Below are 8,347 nucleotides of genomic sequence, written 5' to 3'. Positions count from 1 at the left end.
TCTGATACATCTAGCTGGTACATTCTCCTGCTACGAAATGAAAATTTAGAGACTGCGCAGTCCATGGATGTACGTGTGGGGTTGTTGAAATGCACGTCATTGCAAGTCCAGGTTCAATTAGGTTTCCAGATGCACCTGTGCTTCACGGTATCCACCGGGAGGGGACAGAAAGTGGTCGATCCCCACCTGATGGCTTCTGGTCCAAACCTGTTCCTCCAGACCTTATGAATATGGCAGGAGATGGTGTTCCACACAGTCAGGTGGATTCTTTGTGTCATGACTTAGCCAGCGTCAGCAAGGGGGCGCCGATTCATTCACAAACCTGGTCATCATGCACTGGTGGGAGGACTCATTCCCAGCTGTCTCTCTGCAGATGACCCCAAGGTCACCGCAATGTCGGGAGATGTGCCCGATAAACTGCCGATACCAGTGGAAATCAATATGGAAATAAAAGAGCAATTGAAGAAAGAAATTCGACAGTTTGGAAGTAAGTAGAATAAGAATATCTGTCCACAAAACCACAGGAAGTCCTTCCCATTCTATGAATCCGATTAGATTCAACTGACCTCTTGAGGCTTATCCTTTGCCAGAATTGGGTTTTCAGAGTTCGAATGGTTCCTCTTTAATTTGACTGAAATGTATCAGTGAACCTTTTTTTCTTGTTCTTTTGTATTTCTTAATTGGTTATTGTGTACCAGATTCCACTGGTGGATATGTTCTGATATCTGAATGTAAGCATGGAAAGCACAGGTACTTTGTAACGTTCTAGCCACTGAATGATCGCTGAGACTCCAAGATTGAGTTCAAACCCCTCTTTGTATTTTAGAAATACTGAAGGTTTTTTTTCCCTAAATATCTTCAGAATATGAGAAAATCTTAAAATTGCTTGAAGGAGTGCAAGGACCTCCAGAAGTGCAGAAAAAATTTGTTGCATATGCCATGAAGGAAGCGGCAAGGTGAGTGGGAGGAACTGTCCAGTATGTTTCACAGCGGGGCCCAGTGCGCTGCTGGGTGGGGGGGTGGGGGTCAGACCCTGCCTGGCGTTTCTTAAACCCTGGTCCTCACTCAGAATTCATGTCGTCCCCAGTTATTTAGATCAATATATCTGAGTCTCTCCTTCCCAGCTCAAGGAACCCTCTGTTCACACCAGAGTTTGAGGTGGGCCTTGACCCTGAACTGGCACTCTTTGTATTAATGGATTGTCCCTTACCACACAGATGTGTTTTCTGTTCTGTAAATTGAGCTTCTCTTTGCATTTTCTACAGAGCCTCCTGCATCATAAGTTCTTTCGGTATCTTTTGGTTAATGACTTGTCTCTTTATTTTCAGATTTAAAAGACAAGACTTAATAAGTCACCTTGGGAAGGTACGAGGTAAACTAGAACGTGACCAGTTTCTCAACAAAGATGATGGCTCCCCCAAATTATAATCCTGGTATCGCAATGATCAACGAGAAAGCAGAACCAGTTGGCTGTCCTGGAGTGCGACCAGATACTATTGATGCCTCCCAGCATGAGTTAGTTAGGAATTGTCTTCTTGCAGCTAAGAAAATGCATTGCAACTTTCCTGTTATAAGTTTCTCTTAGTAAAAGCTGGGCTTTTGCCATACGCATTTTGTTTGAATGACTAATTTGGTGTTTTTGTGTGTGTTCACCACTGAGTTTGGGGATATTATTAAGTCATCAAGTAAATACTATTACAGTTTTTGTTTCTTTTGTGTATTCTGTGTCTCATTGGCTATTATGACCCAGCACTGTCTACCCAGTTCTTATTCCCTTTTTCTAGGGCAACCCCTCAGCTGATTCTGGTGCTTGTCCTGATGGGATGACTCACACCTTAATTCCTGGAGGGTCTGGACCATTAGGTGTTCTGCCTGCATTGTGTTGTTGTAATTTCCCATTAACTATTCAGAAACATGGGAGTTCCTAGAAGAGCTTTATTTTTTTAATTATACATCTTTATTTATTTATTTATTTATTCATTTATTTATTTATTTAGCATGGTTCCTCTTCTTTTTGTTTGTTTTCATTTTTTTATTATGTTATGTTAGTCACCATACATCACATCATTAGTTTTTGATATAGTGTTCCATGATTCATTGTTTGCGTATAACACCCAGTGCTCCATGCAGTACGTGCCCTCCTTAATACCCATCAGTGTTCTTTTTTTTTTGGAAGATTTTATTTATTTATTTATTTGAGAGAGCGAGAATGAGAGAGAGAGAGCACATGAAGGGGGGAGGTCAGAGGGAGAAGCAGACTCCCTGCTGAGCAGGGAGCCCAATGCGGGACTCGATCCTGAGACTCCAGGATCATGACTTGAGCCGAAGGCAGTCGCTTAACCAACTGAGCCACCCAGGCGCCCCACCCATGACTGTTCTAACCCATCCCCTCACCCCCCTCCCCTCTAAAACCCTGTTTGTTTCCCAGAGTCCATAGTCTCTCATGGTTCGTCTTCCGCTTCGATTCCCCCCCTTCATTTTTCCCTTCCTTCTCCTAATGTCCTCCATGCTATTCCTTATGTTCCACAAATAAGTGAAACCATATGATAATTGACTTTCTCTGCTTGACTTATTTCACTTAGCATAATCTCCTCCAGTCCCATCCATGTTTGTGCAAAAGTTGGGTATCTTTTCTGATGGCTGAGTAATATTCCATTGTATATATAGACCACATATTCTTTATCCATTCATCTATTGAAGGGCATCTCGGCTCTTTCCACAGTTTGGCTATTGCGGACATTGCTGCTATGAACATTGGGGTGCATATGGCCCTTCTTTTCACTACATCTGTGTCTTTGGGGTCAATACCCAGTAGTGCAATTGCTGGGTCATAGGGTAGCTCTACTTTTAATTTTTTGAGGCACCTCCACACTGTTTTCCAAAGTGGCTGTACCACCTTGCATTCCCACCAACAGTGTAAGAGGGTTCCCCTTTCTCCACAACCTCTCCAACATTTGTTGTTTCTTGTCTTGTCAATTTTTGCCATTCTAACTGGTGTAAGGTGGTATCTCAACATGGTTTTGATTTGAGTTTCCCTGATGGCTAATGATGATGAACATTTTTTCATGTGTCTGTTAACCATTTGTATATCTTCTTTGGAGAAGTGTCTGTTCATGTCTTCCGCCCATTTTTTGACTTGATTATTTGCTTTTTGGGTGTTGAGTTTGAGAAGCTCTTTATAGACCTTGGATATCAGTGCTTTGTCTGTAGTGTCATTTGTAAATATCTTCTCCCATTCTGTGGGTTGCCTCTTTGTTTTGACTGTTTCCTTTGCTGTGCAGAAGCTTTTTATCTTGATGAAGTCCCAAAAGTTCATTTTTGCTTTTGCTTTACTAGCCTTTGGAGATGTATCTTGAAAGAAGTTGCTGTGGGTGATGTCGAAGAGGTTACTGCTTATGTTCTCTAGGATTTTGATGGATTCTTGTCTCAAATTGAGGTCTTTCATTCATTTTGAGTTTATCTTTGTGTATGGTGTAAAACAATAGTCGAGTTTCATTCTTCTGTATATAGCTGTCCAATTTTCCCAGCACCATTTATTAAAGAGACTTTCTTTTTTCCATTGCATATTTTTTCCTGCTTTGTCGAAGATTAGTTGACCATAGAGTTGAGGGTCCATATCTGGGTTCTCTATTCTGTTCCATTGATCTGTGTGTCTGTTTTTGTGCCAGTACCATGCTTTCTTGGTGATCACTGGTTTGTAATATAGCTTGAAATCAGGCAATGTGATGCCCCAAGCTTTGTTTTTCTTTTTCAACATTTCCTTGGCAATTTGGGGTCTTTTCTGATTCCATATAAACTTTAGTATTGTTTGTTCCAGCACATTGAAAACTGCCATTGATATTTCGATCGGGATGGCATTGAAAGTATAGATTGTTCTGGGTTCCTTTTTATTTTGACTAAAATATCCCAGTAAACCTTTTTCTGTTGTTTTCTTTTGTATTTCTTAATTGGTTATTGTGTACCAGAGTTCCATTGGTGGATCTGCTCAGGTATCTGAATGTAACCATGGAAAACACAGGTACTCTGTAACATTCTAGCCCTTGCATGATTGCTGCGACACCAAGATTGAGTTCTACCTCCTCTTTGTACTTTAGAAATACTGAAGTTTTTTTTACTAAATATCTCCAGAATATGAAAGAGTCTTCAAATTGCTTGAAGGAGTGGAAGGATCTCTAGATTTTGGGAAAACTTTTGTTTTATTTTCTGTCTAGGAAACAGCAAGGTGGGTATAGAGAGAAACTCTGTAGCACAGTGGGGCCCAGTGTGGAGCTGGGTGAGAGGTGGTGTTGGGCCCTGCCTGGCATTTCTCAAACCCTGGTCCTCCTCAGATTTCATGTTGTCTCTCTTGTTGTTTAGATTGATATTATCTGAGTCTCAGTCACTCTTCCAAATTCAAGGAGACTTCTGTTCACGCTGGAGTTTGAGGTAGGCCTTGACCCTGAACTGACACTCTTTGTATTTGCTGGATTGTCCCTTACCACAATAGTCCATTTTCTACTCTCTTGTAGATTGTAAGCTCCCTTTTCTATCCCCCACAGAGCCTCCCACATTATGGGCTCTTTGGGTGTCTTTTGGTTGGTGACTTCTCTCTTTATTTTCAGATTTAAAAGACAAGACTTAATAAGGCACCTACAGAAAGCAGTATAAAAATTAGAATCTTACCACCTTGTCAAGAAAGATAATCACACCCCAAACTTATAATTCCGTCATCAAGTTACCAATGTGTAACCTGAACCAGTTTAATCCTAGAATGGCACCAGATATTGTTGATGCCTTCTAGCACATGTTAGTTAAGAAAATTGTCTTCTTGAGGCTAAGAAAAAGCATTGGAACTTTAATGTTATAAATGTCTTTTAGTAAAATTTGCTTTATCTATGCATTTATAGGGATAATTTTTGTTTGTTTGTTTTCCCCCCAAGGTGGGGAAATGCCCTTAAGCCATCGGTTTACAATATATCCTAGCTCCTCAGCAGGTCACAGGCCTGTAGCTGGTATTTATAGTGTCTTCTACACTAGCCATTTCTTTTTAAAAAATTTTATATTTTAAATAATCTCTACACCCAACATGGGGCTGGAATTCACATCCCAGAGATTAAGAGTCACGTGCTCCCCTGACTGAGCCAGCCAGCACCCTATACATTCTCCATTTCTTTTCCTTTTGCCTGAGACAGCCCGTCAGCTGGTCGTATGGCTTGGCCTGAGGGGATGACTCACAGCTTAATTACCGATGGACCGACCGTTAGACATCCTGCCTGAACTGGGTTGTTATAATTTTCCTTTGACTTTAATCACCAACATGAGAGTGCTGAGAAGAACCCGAACATCGTGGACATAGTCCTCCTCAGGGTCTTGTGTCATTGCAACCCTGTGTCCTTACCAGTCAGGTTCCATCTCCCCACACTGGGCAGGAGCTGCCAAGTTAGAACAATAATTGTGGCTTTAAAAGACCATTCCAGGACTTTTTTGGAACTGTCACTTCAGGATGAGGAGATAATAAACCTACTGAATTTCATACGCATGTGCCCTGAGAAGCAATTTCCTTGTTTGTAAGTGATGTTGTGTGGAATACCATGACAGTGGATAAGGCATTTTCTAAATCCATGAATGTGGGTTTTATCAACTATCTATGGGTGGGAAGGAAGATCCATATCCAGAATCAATATCTATTGGAGTGCGAAGAGCTACCTTTCCCTAATGAATGGTGAACACAATAATCAGTCTGCCAACTGGTAGTTAGTTGACTGACCACTTGGGAGTATGGTGCCATATCAGGTGTTCAGTGTTGGTGTGTGTTGTTGATAGATGGAGAAGTCAGAAGTATCTGCAACAGGAATCCCTAGCACATAGGGGAGTCTGCTCTCTGTGTGTTCCCCAAATGAGATCACTGACCAACAAGCAATCAGGAGCAGGCTGGAAGCCACAGACATGAGCCTCATGCCCTAGAAAGACTTAATGAAGCCCATGCCTGTTCATTTTCCTCCCACCTTGGGGAAGGGGGTGTGCTGTAGAGGTCAGGGCCCTTCTGAAAGGGCTAACTTCCACGGCCCTTTACTCTGATTTATGTTAGATGTCTCCTTCTCGGGGAGGCCTTCCCTGACCACCCCATTAAAACTATTGTCCACCCCTTCGCATCTCTCCATCCCATTGCTACTTTCTGCAGAGTACTTACCACTACCTGACAATTGCTCTGCTTGTCTAGTGTCTCATGGAAGATCCATGAGAAGTGTGTCCAGTTCACTGATCTTTCACAGCTAGATAAGCAGCTGCCACTTAGATGGTTTCTAGCAAATACTGAAAGAATTATTTCTAATCCTCACAAGCAGTCTGGGAGGTTGATGCTCTCAGGAGCCTTGGTTTGCAGGAGGGGATGTGGAAACACAAAGAGGTTAGGTACATAGCCCCAGGTCATGAGCAAATAAGGGCGGACCTGGACCAATCACACAGAGCCTGGTCTGGCTTGAAGTCAAGTTCTTTCCTCTCTTCCAGCGCTGCCCCCGGACTCCACAGACTCTGGCTGCCCCCGGTCCACAGCCTGCCCTTGGTCCTTATTTGGCATCTGACCCTGGATCTGGAACATTGTCTGCTCGCTCTCCCTCCCTGACAGGAGCTGCCAGGGGAGGGAGGGCCTAGCGCTCATCGGCCTCAGCCTCTGCCTCAGCTCCTCAGCCCTGAGGACTCCCAGGAAAAGCTACCCTGTCAGGGCTAAGCTTCTGTCCCTCCGCGAATCCCTGGCCCAGAGGGGACTCTGCTCTCTGTGTGTTCCCCAAATGAGATCACTGACCGTCAGTGAATGACCCATCATGCACTTCCCTCTGGCCCAGAGCCTGTAGCCTCCCCGAGGTACTGGGCCGTGGCCGTCTCCTACAGGCAGCACCAAGCCTGAGCAGAACTTTCCAGAGCACCTCAAATGTGCCAGGGTGGGCTTTGGCTTCTTACCGCCCTGCTCACCTCAACCCCACAGCCACCATATGAGGCAGAGGTCACGACTTCCCCTTACCACCTGAGGACACGGAGCCCCCAGAGAGCCTGTCCTTGCTCCAGGTCAGACAGCTGGCTGGGAGCTGGAGCCAGAGTGAAACTGGGTGTCCCTCACTCCATGGCCTGTGCTTTTTGTTTTTTTTCCCATTTTTTATTGTTATGTTAATCACCATACATTACATCATTAGTTTTTGATGTAGTGTGCCATGATTCGTTGTTTGTGCATAACACCCAGTGTTCCATGCAGAACGTGCCCTCTTTAATACCCATCACCAGGCTAACCCATCCTCCCACCCCCCTCCCCTCTAGAACCCTCAGTTTGTTTTTCAGAGTCCATCATCTCTCATGGTTCGTCTACCCCTCCGATTTCCCCCCCTTCATTCTTCCCCTCCTGCTATCTTCTTTTTTTTTTTCTTAACATATATTGCATTATTTGTTTCAGAGGTACAGATCTGAGATTCAACAGTCTTGCACAATTCACAGCGCTTACCAGAGCACATACCCTCCCCAGTGTCTATCGCCCAGTCACCCCATCCCTCCCACCCCACCCCCCACTCCAGCAACCCTCAGTTTGTTTCCTGAGATTAAGAATTCCTCATATCAGTGAGGTCATATGATACATGTCTTTCTCTGATTGACTTATTTCCCTCAGCATAACACCCTCCAGTTCCATCCACATCGTTGCAAATGGCAAGATTTCATTCTTTTTGATGGCTGCATAATATTCCATTGTATATATATACCACGTCTTCTTTATCCATTCATCTGTCGATGGACATCTTGGCTCTTTCCATAGTTTGGCTATTGTGGACATTGCTGCTATAAACATCGGGGTGCACGTGCCCCTTCAGATCACTACATTTGTATCTTTGGGGTAAATACCCAGTAGTGCAATTGCTGGGTCATAGAGTAGCTCTATTTTCAACTTTTTGAGGACCCTCCACACTGTTTTCCAGAGTGGCTGCACCAGCTTCCATTCCCACCGACAGTGTAGGAGGGTTCCCCTTTCTCCGCATCCCCACCAACATCTGTCGTTTCTTGACTTGTTAATTTTAGCCATTCTGACTGGTGTGCGGTGGTATCTCATTGAGGTTTTGATTTGGATTTCCTTGCTGCCGAGCAATGTTGAGCACTTTTTCATGTGTCTGTTGGCATGGCCTGTGCTCTTGAGAACAGTGCAGCACCACGTCCCTGTTTCACAAACGGGAACCTGGATTCCTTACCAAATTGAGATCTAAAGACTAACAGGTGCCAGGACTTTGTGTTCCCAAGTGGCAACTGTCCCTTGTTGGCTGAGCTGTGACAGTCTCTCATTGGCTGAACTTGACTGTCCCTCATTTGTTGGGCTGTGAGTGTCCCTCAATGGTTA

General features: G+C 44.0%; 1 long non-coding RNA gene across 1 annotated transcript; it reads left to right on the top strand.

Moving 5' to 3' along the window:
- The first annotated feature begins 374 nt into the window (after positions 1-374).
- Positions 375-1,562, top strand: LOC135362038 (uncharacterized). The gene is made up of 3 exons (XR_010406326.1): positions 375-487; positions 863-956; positions 1,329-1,562. It is a non-coding gene; the product is annotated as an uncharacterized LOC135362038 (long non-coding RNA).
- Positions 1,563-8,347: the final 6,785 nt, after the last annotated feature.

The sequence above is a fragment of the Mirounga angustirostris genome, unplaced genomic scaffold (assembly GCF_029215605.1).
Source record: "Mirounga angustirostris isolate CCGP_5_RB_7025 unplaced genomic scaffold, mMirAng1.0.hap1 SCAF_11, whole genome shotgun sequence".
NCBI lineage: Eukaryota > Metazoa > Chordata > Mammalia > Carnivora > Phocidae > Mirounga > Mirounga angustirostris.
The sequence above is the reverse complement of the archived record's forward strand: the minus strand, read 5'-3'. Positions and strand labels throughout refer to the sequence as shown.